This window comes from Muscardinus avellanarius (assembly GCF_963383645.1).
Source record: "Muscardinus avellanarius genome assembly, chromosome: X".
Lineage (NCBI taxonomy): Eukaryota > Metazoa > Chordata > Mammalia > Rodentia > Gliridae > Muscardinus > Muscardinus avellanarius.
The window spans coordinates 68,855,947-68,880,580 of record NC_137792.1 but is presented as its reverse complement, the minus strand read 5'-3'; positions in this window follow the sequence as shown (position 1 = coordinate 68,880,580).

Here is a 24,634-nt window from a genome sequence, read left to right as displayed (position 1 = left end):
AATGGGGAAAAACTGAAAGAATTTTCTCTAAAGTCAGGAACAAGATAAGGATGCCCACTATCACCACTCCTTTTCAATATAGTCCTTGAGACTCTTCCTGCAGCAATAAGAAAAGAGAAGGAAATCAAAGGAATTCCCATAGGAAGAGAGGAATTAACATTATCCTTATTCGCAGATGACATTATCCTTTATCTGGAAGACCCAAAGAACTCAACCAAAAGACTTCTGGAGCTGATTGACAAATTCAGCAAAGTCGCAGGATACAAAATCAACCTAAAGAAATCAATGGCTTTTCTTTATGCCAACAATGAATCCACAATGAAAGAAACAAAGAAAACAATTCCATTCACTATAACCTCAAAACCAATAAAATATCTAGGAATAAACTTAACCCAAGATGTAAAAGACCTCTACAACAAAAACTATAAAACATTAAAGAAAGAAATTGAAGAAGACCTTGAAAGATGGAAAGATCTCCCGTTCTCATGGATAGGCAGAATAAATATTATTAAAATGGCCATTCTATCAAAACTTATCTATAGATTCAATGCAATTCCCATTAAAATACCAGAGACATTCTTCAGAGACCTAGAAAAACCAATCATGAACTTTATATGGAGAAAGAAAAGACCCAGAATAGCCAAAGCAATTCTCAGCAATAAGAAACATGCAGGAGGCATCACAATCCCAGACTTCAAATTATACTATAGAGCAATAGAAGTAAAAACAGCATGGTACTGGCACAATAACAGATATACTGACCAGTGGATTAGAATAGAAGATATAGAAACAAACCCACACATCTTTAGTCAATTAATCTTTGACAAAGGGGCCAAACTCATACACTGGAGAAAAGACAGCCTTTTCGACAAATGGTGCTGGGAGAACTGGCTATCCATTTGTAAAAAGATGAATCTAAACCCCTATATTTCACCATGCACAGGAATCAACTCAAGATGCGTCAAAGACTTAGAAATTAGACCTGAGACTGTGAAGTTAGTAGAGGAAAGCATAGGTTCAACACTACAAAATATTGGCACAGGCAGTAACTTTCTCAACAAAACCTCCAAAGCTCAGGAAATTAAAGCAAGAATTAACATGTGGGATAACATCAAACTTAAAAGTTTCTTCTCATCAAAGGAAACTATCAACAACTTAAAGAGGAAGCCTACAGAATGGGAAAAGATCTTTACCAGCCACCACTCTGATAGGGGACTAATATCCAGAATATACAAAGAGCTCAAAAGACTCTACACTAGCAAAGCAAACAACCCAATCAATAAATGGGCAAATGAACTAGACACTTCACAAAAGAAGAGATACAAAGGGCATTGGCCATCAGGGAGATGCAAATCAAAACTACACTGAGATTCCATCTAACCCCAGTCAGAGTGGCAAGCATAAAGAAATCAAATAACAAATGCTGGCGAGGATGTGGGGAAAGAGTAACTCTTTTACACTGTTGGTGGGAGTGCAAACTAGTTCAGCCACTATGGAGATCTTTGTGGAGATTCCTAAGAAAGCTAGGAATAGATCCACCATACAATCCAGCTCTACCACTCTACCACTCCTGGGTATTTTTCCAAAAGGGTTGAAAACAGAGAATTATAGCAACATATGCATACGTATATTCATAGCAGCACAATTTGTAATATCCAAAATATGGAACTAATCCAGGTCCCCATTAACAGAAGAATGGATTGCAAAACTCTGGGAAATACACACAATGGAATTCTACTCAGCCATAAAGAAGAGCAAAATCATACCTTTTGCAAGAAGATGGAAAGTCCTGGAGAGCATTATGTTAAGTGAGACCAGCCAAGCACAGAAGGAGAAGGTACATATATTTCCGCTAATATGCCCAAACTAGGGAATCCAGAGTATACCAGTGGTACTCCAGATAATGGAGGGGAAAACCAGCAAAGCTTGAATGGAAAAATATAGGAGGAGGAAGGCTGAACTTGATTAATTAGGGTCCACATCTGAATATATGTAAAATTATGAATATGGCATGGTTACCCGGGACAATCATCGTTTTATTGCTGGGAGGGGGGAAGGGAAAACAGGGGCAGGAGGGGGGAGAGGGCATCAAGTATAGTTTAAATGTATTCCATTTATGTTCAATAAAATTTTTTAAAAAGCCAAAAAATAAAAAAATAATAAAATAAAAATAAACCAGTGCCTATATGTGAAATGTTGGATCAATGCCTCCTTCAGGTAGCTATAAAGTCTTTGGTATAATTTCTATGTCTTTCACCCATCTTGAATTGACTCTTGTGCAGGGTGAGTAAGTGAGGTTTATTTCCATTTTTCTGCATATAGTTAACCAGTTTTACAAACATCATCTGTTGAAGAGGCTATATTTTTCTCAGTGTATGTTTTTGGATCCTTTGTCAAAAAGTAATTGGCTGTAAATGTGTGGACTTGTTTCTAAGTCTTTTACTCTGCACCATTGGTCTATGTGTCTGTTTATTTTTTCTTTTTCTATTACTATGATATTTTATCACTATGGCTTTGTAGTATAGTTTGAAGTGAGGTACTGTGATACCACTGCGTGTTTCTTTATTCTGAAAACTACTTTGGCTCTTCTAGTATTTTGTTGTTCCAAATAAATTAAGGACTGATTTTTCTATATCTTTTTAAAATGACCTCATTAATTTAATGGATATTACATTGAATCCGTAGATCACTTTTGGAAGAATAACCATTTGGTTGATATTTATTCTGCCTATCCAAGATCATGGAAGGTCCTTATACCTTCTCAGATCTTTCAGTTTCTTTCTTCAATTGTTTATATTTTTTATTATACAGGTCTTTTACTTTCTTGTTAGGATTATTTCTAAGTATTTTATTTTTTGGGGGTAATATTGAAAGTGGAAATGTCTTCTGAAATTTTTTTCAGTTCTGAAATTAAAATTTTTATTTTGAAATTTAGACTGATACATTTACCAGGCATTTTCCCATATACCTTCCTTTCGGTATTTATATTTAGTGCTCTGTATTTACATTCCCCATATTTTTCTTCATCCTGATTTACATCTGTGTATTAAGGAAACTAAATGTATTTTTTAAGTAGATTTATGGTTGGCATACCGAAAGTTTCTAATTTTTTAAGATTGATTTTGTATCCAGACACTTTTCTGAATTGTCAGTCAGTTCTATAAGCCTCCCAGTGTTGTTCTGCCTGTAAATCATCAGTACTGAGTTGCAGTTACTCCCAAGATCCATTTGTCTACTGCAATATTAATGTTAATTGGTTCCAGGTGTTAAGGTCCTAAGACTCGTCAGTCCACCTTCATTATGTGGAGTAGATTCACAGGTGTGAACAGAACAGTTTTTGCACTGTGTATTTTTAAACTTCAATGTGCAGAGAATTGGGTGGTTCTTTTTGTCAGCTGTGATTAGCTTGTCCTTAGTGTCTAGTAGTCATTTCAGGTGGTTCACTTATCTGGGACCACCTCAATGGTCCACAGGAGTCAACTTGTATATAAAAGGGCAAATTTTGTTGTATTCAATAGTTAAGGGTGAGTGAGAAGAAAGGAGCTGAAGTATGGAATGAAAGAATGAGGTAGAGAGTAGAATCAAGTAAAATCAAGTATAATGAGAGTTTTTTAGTTATAGTAAAGATTAGAGATACTGAATATAAATAGTGAGAATTATAGTAGCTGATGTAGAATAAATATTTAGGTATAGTGATGCAAAATGGACTTAATAAAAAGCAGTGTTAGAAAATTTCACTGAGGCTCCAACAGACAAAACAGAACACAATCTCTTGAACGTACATACACAAGAAGAGAGAAAGGGGAAAAATAAAAATTAAAAAGAAATCTTACGAATTGCTTAATTGGTTGTGAGTAAAGTTACTTTTTTTTTTTTTGAATAGAGCTGCTTTCCCTTGTGGCTTTGGAGATTTCTTTGCCTTTCCCCCCCTTGATTTGAGACTTCCTTAGAAGAGATGTAAAGGTTGCTCAGAAGCTATTGTTCAAGCCTGCTCTCCTGACTTCTCTGTCTCCTGCTTTGCTAAGGAGGCAGATTAGGGAGGGTTTTCAGGGAGAGGCTGGACCCTACTGGTTGCTTGTAGGAGACTTTACTAGGCTGGGCTTGGGATGTGTACCAGGGCATTCACTAGGATTCTAGGCTCAATCCTCTACTCAAAATAAATAAATAAATAAATAAATAAATAAATAAATAAATAAAGGAGAAGGGGGGAGATAGGAAAAAGAGAAAAAACTCAAAAAAGGGGGGAAAATCCTCTACCAATATACAAGTTCAGAGCAGCAGAAAAAACAAAAAACAAAAAACAAAAACATTTGCATCTCCCTGATGGCTAATGATGTTAAACATTTTAATGCATCTATTGGCCATTTGTATCTCTTCTTTTGTAAAGTGTCTATTCAATTCAGTTGCCCATTTCTAGATTGGGTTGTTTTGGTAGTGTAGAGTCTTTTGTGCTCTTTGTATATTCTGGATATTAGTCCTCTATCAGAGCGGTGGTGAGTAAAGCTCTTCTCCCATTCTGTAGACTTTCTCTTTAGTTACATGATGGTTTCCTTTGAAGGGCAGAAAATCAGGGAGATTCCCGGCCCGAACCCAAGCCCAAGCCCAACCCTGTGCGTTCCCACCAGGATGGCCTGAGGCCCGTCCACAACAAGGCACAGCCCAGCTCAGGTTATGACCCATAACAGACTCAAGAATATGGCGGAAGAAATCCAGTAACTCTAACCTGTGAGATTCATAGCAACACACACACACAAAGCAGGCCATAGAGCTCTAACATCTTAAGCTATGAGTTCAATGGAGAACCTGAGTGGAAAAGTTTTTGCACTAGAGGAGGCACCCCCAAAGGCACTGGGAGACCTTCAGGGACCCAAAACCCCAGAGAATCAGCATTATATGGAAGAGCTGCCAGCCCTTCAGAGCCCTAAATTGGGCTGCCAGGTAACAGCATGAGCTCAGATGAACCATGGGGACCAGTAGGCACACAGCGAGTGCCACCAGACACGGCGATAACTGAGGGCACCGGTGTGCACACAGGGGGGCACCTTCAACTCCATTGATAAAGCAAGGGTGCTTAAGGTGTGATACCTGCACAGGGACACAAAGGGTCCCTCTGAGCAAATACAAGACATTGGCATATACACCGTATATTAGTAAAATAGTAGGACTGTTTCTTTTTCTTTACTTTCATGATGATTTTTGTTTCAGTTTTTATTTTTTGGTTTTTGGGATTTTTGGTTTTTGTTTTCTTTGGTTTTCCATATTTTGGAGGTTATTTTTTTCTTTTTTAACTTTTTTTTTAAATTTTTTTTATTGGTGCACTCTATTCATCTTTTTTAACTTTTATTTGGGCTTCTTGTTTATTTGGATCTTTCACTTATATCACATCGTTGTTAGTTCATTTTATTTTATTTTATGTTTATCTTGTTTATTCTCTTAACCCTTTTTGTTCTCTCTTGGTGTCCAATTTTGTTTTGTCGATACTGTTTATATTTGATGTATAATATTCTCTCTACCTAATTTTGTTACTTTATCTGTTCATCTTTGCTCTTTCCCCTCACTCCATCTACAAAACTCTACAATTCAGACTATCAACTAACTTCCCTCAAAACTTTCTTTTTGTCCCCTAACTGTATCTCTTTGTTTAACACACAGTTTCTCAAATCTCCATACTTAAGTATTCTAATAAATACAAGAGTCCTACTATCTAACCTTCTCCCATTCTCAACCTGATTTAACCTAATTATACTTAAATTCTTCAACAACCTAATTATATCCTCTACCTTACCTGACTCCTGTACCCATCACCCCTGCTACTCCACAATCACCCAACCCTCACCACTCAAAAAAGTACTGCTTAACTATTGACTCTTCTAAATTCCTACTACTAAGACTGGACTAAACATAATACCTACAAATGATGGGAAGACACAAGAAAAACAGGCCTGAGAACCTTGAAAATATGAGAACCAGGAATAGTGGAGAAATGACAGAAGTCACGAATACTGACCTACAAGAAATGCAAGAAGGGGAGTTCCAAATCTTGATCTACAATATTATGAAAGGATTTAAAACAAGTCTAGAGGAGATGAAAGACAAGTTAGAAACATTAAGAAAGGATCATAAGGAGGTCTGGAATCAAATGAAGGAGTCAATAAGTGAAATGAAGACAGCAATAGAAAGAAATTCTGGAAGATTAGATGAACTGGAAAGTAGAATATCACTGTTAGAAGACAGTTAATCCAAAACTGAAAACACAGTCAATGGTATAAAGAAGTCATTACAACAACAAAACCTAAACATCCAGCAAATTTGGGACAACATGAAGTGTCCTAACTTACAGATAAAAGGCAGTGAAGAAGGGATAGAGGTGCAGACCAAGGGCATCCGTAATCTCTTCCAAGAAATAATTTCAGAGAATTTTCCAAACATGAAAAGAGACTTAGATCATCATGTCCAGGAGACATACAGAACACCATTAAGACAAGATTAAAGAAGGACCTCCTTATGTCGCATAATAGTCAAAATGACCAAGGAAGAAATCTTAAAAGCAGTGACAACAAAAGGACAGGTGACATATGGAGGCAAACAGTAAGAATCACTGCAGACTATACAACCCAGGTCATGAATTCTAGGAGAGACTGGTATGACATGATTCAGACCCTGGAAGAAAATAACTTCCAACCAAAACTACGATATCGAGCAAAATTACTATTCAAAATTGATGGAGAAACAAAAGTGTTTCAAGATAAATGGAATCTCAAAAAAAAAATTCCTGAATTCAAAGCCACCACTAGAGAAAATTCTGAAAGAAATAAACCATAAAGAAGAAAAAAGAAGCAGACTTCAGAACCACAGAAGAGAGGAAGTTGATAAGTAAATTTAAGTAAAGAAGAAAGACCAAAGTACTAAACACAAGTTAGAACACAAAATGACAGAAAACAAAAATCATATTTCAATAATATCTCTTAACGTCAAAGGACTTAACTCACCAATCAAACAAAAGACATAGACTGGCAATGTGGATTAAAAATCATAATCCATGCCGGGCGTGGTGGCGCACGCTTGTAATCCCCGCGCTTGGGAGGCGGAGACAGGAGGATCGCGCAGGTTCGTAGCCAGCCATGCTGGCGTAAGAGACCCTGTTTCAAAAATATAAAATAGGTCTGGGAGTGTAGCCCGGAGGTAGAAGGGCTTCCAGGAACCCCAGTATCACCAAAAAAAAAAAAATCATAATCCAAATATATGCTGTCTGCAAGAAACTCACCTTACAACCAGACATTCAGACTGAAAGTGAAAGAATGGAAAAAGATATACCATGCTCTTGGACACGAAAAAGAGCAAGGGTAACAACCCTGATATAAAAAAACAAATAGAATTTGAACTACAACACATCAGAAGAGACAAAACAGGGCACTTCCTTTTATTAAAAGGAACAATATACCAAGAAGATATAATGATAGTAAATGTTTATGCCCCAAATGTGGGTGCAACCACATTTGTAAAACAAACCCTTCTGGACATCAGATTTCAAATAGACCCAAATGAAATAATTATGGGAGACTTTAATACACCTCTCACACCACTGGATCGATCTTCAAGTAAAGATGAGTAAAGACTACTTAGAACTAAAGAAAACTATAAACCAAACAGACCTAATAGACATTTACAGAATATTTTATACAGGAACTACAGAATACACATTATTCTCAGCAGCCCATGGAACTTTCTCCAAAATAGATCATATCCTGGGATACAAAGAAAGCACGAGAGAATTCAAAAGATGTAATATAATTCCTTGCATCTTTTCAGAACATAATGGAATAAAAGTAGAAATCAACAGAAGGAAATTCAAAAGAAACTGTTCAAATACATAGATATTGAGTCAGGTGTGGTGGTGCACGGTTGTAATCCCCACGCTTGGGAGGCAGAGACAGAAGGATCATGCAGGTTCGAAGTCAGTCATGCACTGGCTTAAGAGACCCTGTTTCCAAATAAAAAGTATAAAATACATCTGGGAGTGTAGCCTGGAGGTAAAAAGGTTTCCAGGGACCCCAGTACCACACACACACACACACACACACACACACCAAATACATGGAGATTGAATGATGAACTTTTGAATGATGAATGGGTAAGAGTGGAAATTAGAGAAGAAATAAAGAAATTTATGGAAACAAATGAAAGCAGAGACACAACGTATCAAAATCTATGGGACACTATGAAGGCAGTATTAAGAGGAAAGTTTACTGCATTGAGTGCCCACATAAGAAGGCCTGAGAATCACTAAGTAATGAACCTAATGACACAACTCAAGGACAGAGAAAGACTGCAACAGTCTAATCCCAAAGCCAGCAGAAGGCAGGAAATTATTAAAACCAGAGCAGAAATAAATAAAATAGAGAATTAAAAACAATTCAAAGAATCATCAGGTAGGGGCTAATTGGGCGATGTGTGCATGTATGTCTACAAAAGTTGTTTTTTTTTTTTATCCCAGTATGATGGATGAATACAGTGCACCAATAAAAAAATTAAAAATGTAATGAGAAAAAAAATAGAATCAACAAAACAAAAAGCTAGTTCTTTGAAAAGATTAATAGAATTGATAAACTCCTGGCCAACCTAACAAAAAGAAAAAGAGAATCAACCCAAATTATTAAAATTAGAAATCAAAAAGGAGACATCAACAGAGAAAGTGGAGAAATTCAAAGGATTAGCAGAAACTACTTTAAAAATTTATACTCCAATAGACTAGAAAACATGAAAAAATTGGATAGATTTTTAAGCACAGTTAGCCTACCTAAACTCAACCAAGAGCACATAGCAAGCCTAAACCAAACAATTGCAAACAAAGAAATAGAAATGATAATAAAAATTTTTCAATCAAAGAAAAGCCCAGGCCCAGATGGGTTTCCAGCTGAATTCTACAAAAACTTCAATGAAGAACTAATACTAATACTTCATAACTTGTTCCAGGAAATCAAAATAGATGGGACTCTCCCAAATTCCTTCTATGAGGCCAGTATCACATTAATCTCCAAACCAAATAAAGATACCTCAAGAAAGGAAAACTATAGACCAATATCCTTAATGAACATTGATGCAAAATTTCTAAACAAAATACTAGTGATACGCATTCAAAACTATATCAAGAGAATAATACACCATGACCAAGTTGGTTTCATCCCAGAAAAACAAGGATGGTTCAACATATGCAAATCAATACATGTTATTCGCCATATAAATAGAACGAAGAACAAAAAACACATCATCATAGCAATAGATGCTGAAAAAGCATTCGACAAAATCCAACATCCATTAATGTTAAAAATACTGCAGAAAATTGGAATAGAAGGAATGTACTTCAATATCATTAAGGCAATATACTGTAAACATAAAGCCAACATTATATTGAATGGGGAAAAACTGCAAGAATTTCCTCTAAAATCAGGAACAAGACAAGGATGCCCACTATCACCACTCCTTTTCAATATAGTACTTGAGACTCTTGCCACAGCAATAAGACAAGAGAAGGAAATCAAAGGAATTCACATAGGAAGAGTGGAATTAAAATTACCCTTATTTGCAGATGACATGATCCTTTATCTGGAAGACCCAAAGAATTCAACCAAAAGATGTCTGGAGCTGATTGACAAATTCAGCAAGTTGCAGGATACAAAATCGACCTAAAGAAATCAGTGGCTTTTCTTTACACCAACAATAAATCCACAAAAAAGAAATAAAACAATTCCATTCACTATAACCTCAAAACCAATAAAATTCCCATTAAAATACCAGCGACATTCTTCATAGACCTAGAAAAATCAATCATGAACTTTATATGGAGAAAGAAAAGACCCAGAATAGCCAAAGCAATTCTCAGCAACAAGAATCACACAGGGGCATCACAATCCCAGACTTCAAACTATACTATAGATCAATAGTAGTAAAAATAGCATGGTCCTGGCACAATAACAGATACACTGACCAGTGGAACAGAATAGAAGATACAGAAACACATCCACACACCTACAGTCAATTAATCTTTGACAAAGTGGCCAAACTCATACGCTGGAGAAAAGACAGCCTTTTCTACAAATGGTGCTGGAGGAGCAGGCTATCCATTTGTAGAAAGATGGAAATAAATCCTTACCTCTCACCATGCACAGTAATCAACTCAAGATGGATCAAAGACTTAGAAATTAGACCAGAGACTGTGAAGGTATTAGAGGAGAGCATAGGCTCAACACTACAACATATTGGCACAGCTAGTAACTTTCTCAACAAAACTTCCAAAACTCAGAAAACTAAAGCAGGAATTACCAAGTGGAATGGCATCAAACTAAAAAGTTTCTTCTCATCAAAGGCAACCATCAATAACCTAAAGAGGAAGCCTACAGAATGGGAGAATATCTTTACCAGCCACCATTCTGATATGGGGCTAATATCCAGAATATACAAAGAGCTCAAAAGACTCTACACTAGCAAAGCAAGCAACCCAATCAAGAAATGGGCAATTGAACTGAATAGATATTTTACAAAAGAAGAGATACAAAGGGCCAATAGATACATGAAAAGATTTTCTACATCATTAGCCACCAGGGAGATGCAAATCATAACTATGTTATGTTTCCAAAGGGGTTGAAATCAGAGAACTACAGCAACAAATGCACAGCAGCACAATTCGTAATAGCCAAAATATGAATCCAACCCAGGTCCCTATCAACAGATGAATAGATAAAAAAATTATGGGAAATACACACAATGGAATTCTACTCAGGTGTAAAGAAGAACAAAATCATGTCATTTTCAAGAAGATGGAAAGTCCTGGAGAGCATTATATTAAGTGAGATCAGCCAAGCACAGAAAGAGAATGGACATATCTTTCCTCTAATATGCCCAAACTAGGGAGCACAGGGGATACCAGAGGGACTCCATTTAATGTAAGGGAAATATCAGCAAAGTTTGAATGGAAAGATAGGAGAGGAAGAAGGCTGAAATTGATTAATGAGGTGTCTACATTCGAATATGTGTAAAAGTATGAATATAGCATGGTTACCCTGGACAATCATTGGTGGGAGGTGGGGAGAGGAAAACGGGGTTGGTGGAAAGAGGGAACCAAGTACAGTTTAAATATATAACATTTATTTTCAATAAAAATATGTATAAAAAAGAAAATCAGGGAGATGCAAATCAAAACTACGCTGAAATTCTATCTAACCCCAATCAGAGTGGCAAACATAAAGAAGTCAAATAACCACAAATGCTGGTGAGGATGTGGGGAAAGAGGAACTCTTTTACACTATTGGTGGGAGTGCAAACTAGTTCAGCCACTTTGGAGATCAGTGTGGAGATTCCTAAGAAAGGTGGGAATAGATCCACCATATAATCCAGCTATACCGCTACTGGGTATCTTTCCAAAGGGGTTGATTTCAGAGAAATACAGCAACATATGCAGACCTATGTTCATAGCAGCACAATTTGTAATAGCCAAAATATGGAACCAACCTAGGTCTCTATCAAAAAATGAATGGATTGAAGAATTATGGGAAATACACAATGTGGAGTTCTACTCAGCAATAAAGAAGAACAAAATCATGTCATTCGCAAGAAGATGGAAAGATCTGGACAACACTATGTTAAGGGAGATCAGCCAAGCACAGAAAGAGACGGGGCATATGTTTTCTCTATTATGCCCAAACTAAGGAGTATTAGGGATACAAGAGTGACTCCAGATAATTTAGCGGAAATCTCACAATGCTAAAGTGGAAGGATATGAAAGGAAGAATGCTGAGGTTGATTAATGGAGGAGCTACATTTAAATATGTGTAAAAGTATGAATGTAGCATGGTTAACCTGGACACTCATTTTTGGGAAGGGGGGAATAAGGTAAGCAGGGGAAGGGCACCACGCACCATATGAATGTATACCATTTTCAATATGATCTACATAAAAATAAAAATAAAAATAGACATATAGAATTAAAAGTTGGAGAGAAAATATATATAAAAATAATAAAAAGAAAGAAAAATCACCCTTGTGCTTGGGCTCTTCAGCCCTCTTGGCTGTGTGTGAGTATTTTTAGCCATTTAAGGTCCACTTATAACAGTAGGTTCTTCAGCTGTTCCAAGTGTCCTCACTTGTTTAGTAACATGTAACAATAATGTCAGTCAGCAACCCTAATGCTTTTGTCCTAATGCAGTGTTTCTCTCTGTCTGTGCTAGCACAGAGTACTGCTGGGGCCCATCCCAGTGCAAGCATGGGACTCTGTGTTTTCCACTGAGAAGTTTGGGTTGGTCTGTAGCTTTCAGACCTGATGTAATCCTCAGAGTTCTATATGTAGTCAGTCTGCAGCCACAGTCTGTGTCCCCACTCTCACTTTTTTTTTAGGTGGGAACATCTTTTCAATTACCTTATGGGAGTGCTACACTCACCTCTGTTGCCTGGTGCACAGTGGATCAGGGGTTGGGATGGATGGAAACATGGATGTGGCCCTCCTTCTTCCTCTTGTTTTCATGGAGCTGTGTGATTCTGTGGTGGCAATCTCAAAGTCTGTGAAGTAGGTTTCGGTTACTGGTTATGAGCTAATGATTTTAAATATTTTTGGTTTATCCAAAGATTCATACCAGTCCATGGAGCAGGTCTGCAGTTATTCTCCTATCTCTGGTTGATTGCTTTTTTTCCCTCTTTCTCAGCCTGGGTGTTTAAAGATGGATTTCTAGGTACTATTGAGTTTCTTTGTCTTTAGTTCCCATGTCCCATGAGGGTATATAGAGTGTGGAATGCCACTCAGTTAAGTCTCTCCCCTCCAGGACAAGTTAGAGATAAAATCACTCAGAAGGCCTTACTCCATCACCATCTTCCTTCCTTGTATCTCAATCATTTCTACCTAGCTGTCTATTCATTATTAAATCTTAGCATACAACTTGAGAATTTTTTCTAGGTCTTTGGATATCCATTTCTGAGGGCTCTTTAAATAAATATGTTATTCTTTTCTTTTGCTCATCTGTCTTATGTTTTAAGAGTGTTGGCAGTAACCCTTATCATAGGTGAGGAAGGTATCATTCTGTTTCCATCCCTATATAGGTCAAAACACTTTGCATAGACATGTGACTTTGCAAAATAAATCTTTGTGTAAAAGTGCATATTCCACTAGCATGTAGTGAAATAATATTTCCCCACCAAAATTTTTATTTTACTTTTACACTTTTTTGGTGCATTAGAGTTTCACATTGTAATTTAGTTCATAGTGGTGGAAACGTACATGCAGACAGCATTTGGTGAGCTTTCCCTTGGCTCGCTCCTCACTCTTTTCCTTTTTCATATATGACGTTCAAATTGGCATTGGTATTTTCATATATACCAATGGAAGTGATTCCTTAATTGATCCTCCTTCTCCACTCATTCTCCTAGACCACCTCTTTGGATCCATGAAATTTATTTTTCATTATCTGAAGTCCTTCTGGTATCCTGATAACTCCCTAGCTTCTGCATATGAGAGAAAGAATATGACCCTTCACTTTTGGTGAGTGGCTAATCTTACTTAACAGAATGTTCCCAAGGTCCATTCATTTTTCTGCAAGTGACAATTTTGTCCTTCTTTATTGCTGAGTAGAATTATATTGTGTGTATTTCCCATAAATTTGTAATCCACTAATCTTTTGATGGACACCTAGGTTGGTTCCATAATTTGGCTATTTTATTATGATAAACATGGATATGCATATGGGAACAAGTAGAAACTTCCTCAATAAGATCCTTAAAATTCAGTATATTAAAACCAGAATTAATAAATATGATGACATTAAATGAAAAAATGTTTCTGCTCAACAAAGGAAACCATCAATCATCTAAAAAAAGAGTCTAAAAATGGGAGAAAGTCTTATTATTCCTGATAGAAAACTAACATCTAGAATATACAAAGTACTCAAATGACTCAAAACTAAAGAAAAATAATATAATCACAAAATGGGAAATTGAACTAAATAGACACTTCACAAAAAAAGAATTAAAAATGTTCAAGAAATACATTTAAAAAGTTCAATATTTTATCTGGGTGTGGTGGTACACACTTGTAATACCAGCATTTGGGGAGCTGAGACCTGAGGATTACAATTTTCAGACAGCCTCAGCTACTTAGTTATGCCCTCTGTAACTTAGTGAGACCCTGTTTCAAAATAAAGTATAAAAATAGGGCAGAGAGTGTATCTAGAGGTTGAATGCATCTGGGTTCTATCCCCAGACCCGAAAAAAAAAAAGTTCAGCATTATTAGCAATAAGGGATATGCAAAATCAAAACTACACTGAGAATCCACCTAAAACTTATTACAATGGCAATAATTAAGAAGTCAAACAATATTAATTTCTGTTTTATTTTTAATAATTTTCTATCTTCTCCTAGCATTGGGGTTAGACTGTTAATGTTTCTCCAGGGTTTTGAGGTGTGTTATTAGGTTATTAATTGGTGATTTTTTTTGTACTTTTTATGTGAGCACTCAGTGCTATAAATTTTTCTCTTAATACTGTCTTCAAAGTGTTCCAGAGGTTATATGTTGTATCTCTATTATAATTTGTTTCTATGAATTTCTTAATTTCACCCTTTACTTCTTTTATAACCCATTCCTCATTCAGCAGTGTGATGTTCAGTCTCCATGTGTTGTGTTTATGTATTAACTCTGGGTCTTCTTACAGTTGATTTCTAGTTTCATTCCACTGTGGTCCAAAAAGATGCAAGGGAGTATGTCACATTTTTTTTAATTCACTAATGCTCACTTTTCGGCCCAGGATGTGATATCTTTAAAGATTTCTTGGGTAGCTCAGAAAAATGTGAACTCTTCTGTAGTTAGGTGGAATATTCTATTTGCATCTAATAGGTCCATTTGTTTTATGGCAATTTTTAGGTTTGAGGTGTCTTTACTGACCTTTTTACTAGAACATGGGTCTAGTGGTGTGAGAGGAGTGTTGAAGTCTCCCAGCATTATTGTATTGGGATCTATGCATCACTTAATGTCACAAAGAGTTTGTTTTATGAATGTACCTGCACTTATGTTTGGGGGAAAATGTTGACTATTGTTATTTTTATTGCTGCTTTGTTCCTTTTACTAGTAAGAAATTACCTGCTTTGTCTCTTTTGATAGACTAGGGCTTGAAGTCTCATTCGTCTGATGCCATAGTTGCTACTCCTGCTTGTCTCCAAATTCTGTATGTTTATAGCCACACAATTCACAATTGCCCAGCTATGGAACCAGCCAAGATGGCCATCAACAGATGAATGGATTATCATAGAGATATGCACAAAATGGAATTTTACTCAGCCATAAAGAAGAACAAAATCTTGTAATTTACAGGGAAATGGAGAACATTATGCTAAGTGAATTAGTCACAAAAAATAAGAAATTGGATACTCTTTCTAATGTATGGAAGCTAGGGAGAAAAAGGGTCATAGGAGGAACTATAGCTGAGGAAGGAAAAACCTTAGAGGAGCAAATAAAACAATCTAACTGAGGAAGATGGGAGAGGGAAGAGGGAAATTCCCTAATGTACATATATACATTCACAAACATATCAAAGTCAATCACTAAGCCAAACATGATAAGGAGGGAGGGGAAGGGAATAAGGTGCCTTGGGGAAGGGCTAAATGAGTGATGTGTGCATTTATGCCTCTACCATCTTTTACTCCATTAAGATCCATGACTACAATGCACCAATAAAAATTAAAAAAATTAAAAATATCAAAAAAGAAATCAAACAACAATAAATGATGGTGAGGATGTGGGGAAATAGGAACTCTTCTACACTGTTGTTGGGATTGCAAATGAGTATAGCTGCTATGGAGCTAAGTGTGGAGATTCCTTAGAAAATTGAGAATAGATTCACTATAATGATCCAGTTACACCACTCCTGGTACCATTCCAAAAGGACTAAAATAAGAATATTATAGTAATATGTGGATACACATGACAAATTCTGATAATTCTTTTTATACTTGGAGAATTTCTTGATCCTAATGAGGTTTAAGGCTCATAAAGGTGAACAATATTAGTTATTATTTAAAATACAGCGTGGCTAGACACTTTAGAATACTCAGAACACTCTCTTAATTTGGTACCTTGAAGCAAATGACTTAACAGTCATAGGCATCGGGGTTAAAATTCTAACTCTTATTCTTGATAGTTTGTCTCTCTCAGCAAGTTTCTAAATCTCAAAAATTGAACTAATGATAGTCCCTTATTCCCCCAAACATCCCGAGATTTAAATCAGTTGGATATTGTGCTTGCAGAGTAAGTACTCTGCAAATATCAGTTTTCTGTGTCCTTGTTTAAGGAAATATACAAATGAAAAACAACACATAGCTTCTTCTTCTGGCTACTGTCCCTTGTCTTTCATTAAACTGTTAGAGCCTACATATCTACATGGACAATAAGAGCAGTTGGACTAAGTGACTTTTAATGTCCCTTTCATACTAATAGTCTATGGTTGAGTTGCAGCTTGCAGTGATATTGTGAGCTCCTGGACAAGACAGTCATCATGGATGTCCCACGGGGTCTAGAAGCACACCACTTCCTGTGCAATAACATGATAATGCTCTGCTTCCAAAAAGAGATTCCAAAGACAGTAAAAATGATGTCCCAGAAGGTCTGGTAATGATTTGTTACCCAGAGTTTTAAATGGAATATGTAACTGCTGAGGAGGCAAAGTCTTCTATTAACCCCATAGGGGTTCTCTTAACTATGTAGAACTAAAGAGATTGTCACTCAAAAGAGATCTTAATTCTAGGGTTTATTCAGTTATGCTTTTTTTCTAGCAAAGACATAGAAATGAAAAAAGAGAAAGATCAAGCATATTGCCATTACTGTTCAAAATTTCTGTGAACTTGTTAACCCTGTGGTATTTTCAGGAGCATTTGAAGTGCTCATTACGAAACTACCATGCATTTTTATTATACCTTGAATTTAAGTACCTCAAAACCCTGGAAAGGCATGATAAAATTTTATCTTATCTCAGGTATTTCTCTTTAAAGAAGCAAGCATGATGTCAGCTGTGAGTCATATTGGCCATTTTATTCAACTCTTCATAGAGGATCACACCCAAATGACATTTATCTCTCTATTGCCAACACTTTTTCATGACGATTGAAGCAAAGAAAAATACAATAGGAACCTATTCAACCAGCTTCTCTGTGCTCTTCTGTTCAAATCTTTCTATATTTTGGGAGAGAGTGAGCTAATTTTCATTTGTCTTTTCCTGGAATAAACAAGAATAGGCTAAGATCTGAGGTCACCCAAAGAAAATATCTTGTTATACTTTAAAAATTAAGCCAAGAATACAATTTTCACAGTATTATTCAGATATTCAAAACACAAATTAAAGCAACTGAGTGATTATACTAGAGCAGCTCTTAAGAACATTGCAGTATTTCACCCTCCTCTGAAGGAGGGATGTCCCAAGACCAACCAGCAGTTATCTGGAACTATGGATAGTACCGAAAGGTATATATATTATAATATATACTATATATTTTTTCTGTACATATATACTATCTTTTATATTACTCTAACCAAAATACCTTACAGAAACAATCTAAGGGAGAAAAGGTTTTTTCTGCTCACAGTTTCAATGTTTCAGTTCATGCCATCATCTCCAAGGTATGGTAAAACCTGAGATCATTACAACTGGAATGCAGAAAGAGAGAAAGAGAAAGCCACATCTACAGTAATCTACTTCTTCCAGCCACACTCTACCTGCCTACAATACCAACCAGAAAATCTATTCAAATTATCAATCATCAATACAATAATTTACCGATAAGTTTAGAGCCCTTATGATTCCATTGTTTCAAGTCTGCATTAGCAACACATGAGCTTTTCCAGGGGACAGTATATATACAAACCATGACACTATATATACCTATGATAAAGTAATTTAATAAATTAAGTGAACTTAGGAATTAATATCAATAAGTAATACTAAAATAAAAAAATATAACAATATACTACAATAAAAATTAGACACATATTATTTCTCAATAATGCTTATTGTATTGTACTCACTTTTCTTGTGATAATGTGAGATGTTGCAATGCCTGATGAATTAGGTGAATAACAAAGATATTGTAACAGTGTTAGTCTACTTCATAGAAATCACTTGAACACAAGTACTGCCATACCATTACAGTCTGTCTGTTAACTTAAATGATGACTAAGTGAATGAGGGTGGCTAGTACATACAATGAGGATATGCTAGACAATTGAATGATTCATTTCCTGGGTATAATGGAGCAAACCTGCCAAAGGTTTCACCATGCTATTCTGAATAACTCGCAACTGAAAACTTGTGAATTATTTATTTCCGGAGTTTCCCATGTCATATTTCTTTGCCACAGTTGACTACAGGTAACTGAAACCATGGAAAGTGAAACCAAAGATAAGCAAGAATTACTATAGTTTCAAACTAGTTATTCCCAGGCTGTGTCCTGAATATGTATACAGTCTGCCTAAATTCAGTTTTGTTTCCTTTTGTTCTCACAGGTGCTGACTACTAACAATGAAGATTTTGTGATAGAATCCTTATAAAAGCCCCATGACTTGGCCTGGACTTCCATTCCACATTATCAATATAACCCATATTCATTCTCTACACTGTAAGTGGACTGAACTTTTGGTTCATAGAATAATTTATGTTCCTTAAACAACTTGGAATACACACACACACACACATACACACACACCATGAATAATTCTTATATTTTAGATATTAACTTAAATGTCACTTCAGGAAGCCTTTGTTTTCCATAATCCATATTAACTGACTCTGCTTTTTGCATCCAGGATACTCTGTTCTTTCATCCAACTTAGCATTTATCATACTGCTATAATTAATCACTTTTTATCTCTTCTATTTATTATGCAAACATATGGTAAGTAAGGATATTATCTACTCAACTTCCTGTTGTACAACCAATGTATAGTACAATGTACCACAACTTTTGTTGACCATATGAATAGATTGGTTGAATATTGTACTCTCAAATGTGTGTTTTGTAATTTTATACTTAGCTTCAACAGATACTGCAACATGTAATAGATAGTTATCCACATATCTGTATCTAAGTCTTTTAAAGCTATACCTGTAGAGAATGATGGTAGTTGAGGGACTTTATATCCCAAATATAACATCATGAATGTGTGTTGCAAATATTTTAATTTTTTGTTCCCTCTTATTTTAGGGCTGAAACAGATACTTCATGGTAAACTGTAGTGATACTAAGTGGTTTCTTATCCAGTATAGATTCCAACTAATGGTAAAAAAAAGTTATAAAAAGTAATCACTAAATTTCATGTTATAACAACTTATTTCTCACAATAGAGACAGTGAACATGAACAATGATAAATTCCTCACTTTACCACTACTGCCTCTGCATGCCCTCTGCTGAGTATAAAAATATTTATATGAAGATAAAAGTTTATTTGGAATTGGGATAATTCTCTTGGAGTTGAGATTCTTCCTGAGTTTCTAGAATGAAGATGCCTAGAACTTATTTTCAAATTTAAAGGAATATTTGTTCCTTCATTTACTTGAAATGTATGTACCTGTACAAATTGAGGGAGTTGTAATGCTTGTTGGATGAAATAAAAAATAAGAAGAGAAAAACATGTAAATTCTGGTGTACATAATTGTCATTCACCCAAACCATTTTACACATGAGAGTATGAATATCTAAGGCCCATGTCACTGCCTGCTTACCTGAACCATCAGATCTGATGTTTTATGCCTGTTAGTAGTCATTTGTATCTGTTAAATTCTAACCATCTTTTAAAGTTGAACTCATATTTATCCACACCAACCATTCCCCTATCTCTATCAACACCAGAAAAGGGAAATCACATAACTCTGGTGGTTTTCCACCTATTCAACATAGTAGAATCCACCAGTATAGTTTATAGAAAATTCTGAAATCTGGGTCCCCACATGAAATCAGAATCTCCTTGTCTGAGATACAATGTAGACATCAGAATGTTTCTAAGTATGCCAAGAGATTCTAAATGAACCAAGATTGAATACCACTCTCTCAAATGTTCAAGGTAGCTGGAGCATAGTGAGTGAGGAGTAGTGGTTATAGCAAGAAGGAAAGACTGAAAACACTCATAAGGCTCTGCTATGCAAGTCTTATAAACTATATCCAGGAGTTAGATTTCTATAGTAGAAGCCATGAGAGTCACAAAGAAATTTAACCTGAAAGCAACATGATCAGTTTAATATTTACAAAATTAAAGTTTCTTTATTTCACTCGGATTTCTTTTAATCATCTGTAAAATTCAGAAAAGGACTAGATGATTTTCAACATTCCTTATCAGGTAAGAGAAAATTGTCGGCATAGTCATTATTTCTAACCTAGAAGCACTATAACTAATCTCAATCATGAACTACATTCTCTCCTACATGAAAGCCTTGGCAAAACATAGTAATTTTTTCCAAGGATAGTTTCTCTTTATGAACTTTTAGAGGGAATGACTGGTAACAAGCAGCTTCTGCCTTACCAAAGAATTGACCTTGGTGGATCACAGAATCTGTTAGTTCCTGTTAAACAGACATAGACTTGCAACTAAAGCTTACAAAAAGGTATGTTGTCTTCTTTCCTTCCTTCTTTCCTTCCCTTCTTTCTTTCTTTCTTTTTTTCTTCTTCTTTTCAATTTTGGTGTTGGAGATTAAATCCAGAGACATTCTACCTCCAAACAACACCCCTAGACTTTCTCTATTTTTTTTTTAATTTTGAACAGGTTCTTGCTAATTTGCTGAAGGACCTGTTGAACTCCTGAGGCTGGCCTCAAATCTGGGATCTTCCGGTCTCAGCCTTTCAAATACTAAATTTACAGGTAATTTGTCACCATGGCTGGTTAAGAAAGATCTTTTTATTTCTCTTTAGAAACAGAGATTAGATTGATGGCTGTTGAAATATAGGCCTAGATTTTGTTCTTCCCTTATAAGGTTGAAGAGTCCAACACAGATATTTTTGCATTGAATTGGACATTGTTAGGTAAAATTATTCTTGAAATAATTGTATTGTGGGATCATATGATAGGATTATTCCTATTCTTCTGAGTATCCTCCATACTGTTTTCTAAAGCAATTGCACTAATCTGCAATTGCACCTACAATGTATTAGAGATTATACTTCTCCACACCCTCACCAGCATTTGTTGTTGTTTGTGTTTTGAATAATAGCTATTCTAATTGGGGTTAGGAGAAATCACAGGATAGTTTTGATTTGCATATTTCTGATTCCTAATGATCTTGAACATTTTTCATACATTTTTTATACATTTTCATACATTGAATATTTTTTCATACATTTCATACATTTCATACATTTTTTCATACATTTCATACATTTTTCATACATATGAAAAGTGAAGTGTCTATTTGGTTTGCTTGCCCATTTTTATTGAGTTATTTGTTTTCTTTGCAGTGAATTTCTTGAGTTCGCTATATAGTCTATATATTAGTTCTCTATCAGAGAAGTAAATGGCAAAAATCTTCACCCATTTTATTGGCTTTCTTTTGAGGGTCTTGATAGTTTCCTTTACTGCACAGAAGCTCTTCAGTTTAATGCAATCCCCCATATTGATCTTCCTTTAAATTTATTGTACCTTCAGGATCTTGTTGAGAAAGTTTTTATCTGTGCCCATTTGTTGAATTATTAGACCTATGCCCTCTTCAAGTAGCTGCGAGGTCTCCAGCAATACCACTTCTGAGTATCTACTCAAGGAAACCAAACTACCAGATTGATGCATCCATATATATGTTTATAGCTGCACAATTCACAATTGTCAAGCTATGGAACTAAGCTAGATGTCCATCAACAGATGAATGGATTAAAAAACTATGGGATGTATTTACAATAGAGTTTTACTCAGCAATAAAGAAGAAATGATGTAATTTGCAGGGAAATGGATGGAACAGGAAAACATTGTGCTAAGTGAGATTAGTAAGTCACAAAAGGTAAAAAAAATGCATACTCTCTCTAATATGCAAAAGCTAGGAAGAAAATGGGTCATAAGAGGGACTCTAGACAAAGGAGAAACCTTAGATAAAGAAAGGGTAACCTAACTGAGGAAGACAGGAAGGGGGAAGAAGGAAATTCCATAATACACATGATGTGCATTCACAAACATCAATGTCAATCACTAAGCAGAACATGAGAAGAAGGGATGGGGGAGGGAATGGAATGGGAATTGTCAAAAGGCTAAATGAGTGATGTGTGCATGTATTCCTCTACCATTTTGTACCTCATTAGGATATATGATTACAATGCACCAATAAAAATAAAAAATAAAACAAAAAATAAAATAATTGTAAGCAGACAAACCTTCATTTTTTGGCTTTCTATTTCTAGGCCATGGCATAAGCAAAGCTCTCAGAAATGTGACCATTGGATTCAGCATTATGTGTGCATGTGCACAAAAATCCTTATGCAGACCTTCAGCAGTTCATTATTGTGATTTTTAGAATGGCTCGTCAAACATTTCTTGCTGAAATGGTGTGAGTCAAATCTGGTTAAGCTCTTTTCAGTGTTATTTCTGGTCTTAATAGCAGTAATACCCATCATTTGCATTGGGTTGGGGAAATAATCTGCTAGGTGGGTGTCAGTGGTTTTTATATGTTGCTGCTTGGGCATGGGCAGAATTTCTTGTGACACAGAGGGGGGCCTAAGTATGGATCCCGCTCAGAATATATTCCAGAAATTCATGCTGTGTGCATTTAAGGGCTAGAGACTCATCTCCCCCTTCTCCAGACAATGTCAGTTTCTTTTTACTCTTTATGATTCATAGAAAACCAGCACATCTGTTGGAAATTATATCAGCTTTTTATTGTCATCTGGAAGAAAAGGCTGCTGCTAATGAAGCTGGTGAATTAATATGGATTACTTGGGACTAAATACGATGGATACTCTCAACAAACACCTGCACCATTAAAAGCAATTTTCTAAGACCAAATGCTGTTTTAGGGGTGATAGAAGCTACTGTAATTGAATTCTTAGGGGGACGTGACCTTTTATGCCTTCCCTTGAACAGAAATCATCACATGTTGTTATGTTGAGGTAAGTATAAAATTTCAATTACATTTTGAGATTTAAAAATGAGAATGCCCTAGTTTGCCCCCATTTAATTCTCTGGCTATATCAGCTGTTCATCTCTTTTATTACTAGGCAAGAACAAATTAGGGATTAAAAAAGAAACCACCCAAACCAAGAAATATTAATCCACGTAATTACTCTAATTGGCTAATGAGAGTTTTCTCTCAATAGTAGAATAGTAGACAATTCATAACAGTTTATGGACACATGTTTATATTTCCAAAAGACTCAGTTAAGTGGGGTTCACTTTTTTTCTTTTCTTTTTGATACTGAGGACTAATTTAGAATCATTCTACCTCCAAGCTCTACCCCAGCTCAATTTTATTTCTTTATTTGGAAACAGGATCTCACTAGGTTTTTGAGCTTTGCTACATTACTGAAGCTAGCATTGAACCTGCAATCCTCCTATCTCAGCATCCCAAGTACTGGGATTACAAACGTGTGTCACCATGTCCTGCTTGGGGTTCACTTTTCTGTCTCACTACATGAATGAACAGAAAGCATGGCTGCAATTCTTGCTAAACAGATACAGCCCTTAAATTTTTCTCCAAACAACTTATTTTTAAGTTTCCACTTAACTTGTTTGTTGAGATGATGCCTATGGAAGTACCTATTTATCAGTGGTGGTGACACTAATAAAACATAAATCAAATTGGGCTCTACATATGCTTTAAGGAGGCAGTGGTGTGAACTAGTGCTTGTTTCCAGCTGTTTTCTTGTCATTAGCTTTTAATTTTAATAGCTACCTACTTGGGCCACTCCTCTCTTTTCTCAGCTCAGGTATTTGTGCTGTTAGTGTGATTGTCAGTTCTATTCTGCTTGAAAGGTTTCAGTGTATGTTGCTATGGTTACAGGTACCAGAATTGGAAAGGAATGAAAGGGGTATCAAGGGTTTGACGTAGCTCTGATGAAGGCTTAGTGCTAAAATGTTAGCTATTACTTTGGTGGATTCTATGTTATGTGACAATGAATCCATTTTAATAGAATATTGAAATGCATTATTGAATATATTGCACACCAAAGTGGAAATATAGATAACTGGATTTAAAGTAAATGAATATTTTAAAACAGTTTTGAGTGCATACCCTCTGGGATGCTCAGAAACTAAATGAACACTCTTAGTGTAATATGTATCACCTCCTGAGGAGGTAATATGGGCAATTTTATTAGCTCTCTCTGCATCTCCTTAGAGTGCCAATGTCTTCTTGTTTTTCTTTCCATTTGTTTGGTTTCTCTCCTCAGCAGCTGAATAGAATTCTGTAAACTTAGCATTAAGGCAATGAGTACTTTAGTTGTTAAGGTGACTGGGGAGATAGGACCATTTGTAAGGTTTCCCAAAATGTCCACTTCTTTTTGCCTGATGGAAATGTTTTAAGGTTGCCTGGGGAACTGTCTGTCTCCCTTTTTTCAATGGGGTATACTTAACAAAGCCCAAATCTCTGATGCCTTCTCGCTTTGCCTATTAGCTATTCAAGACAATCATCCTTTCTTAAAGCAATTAA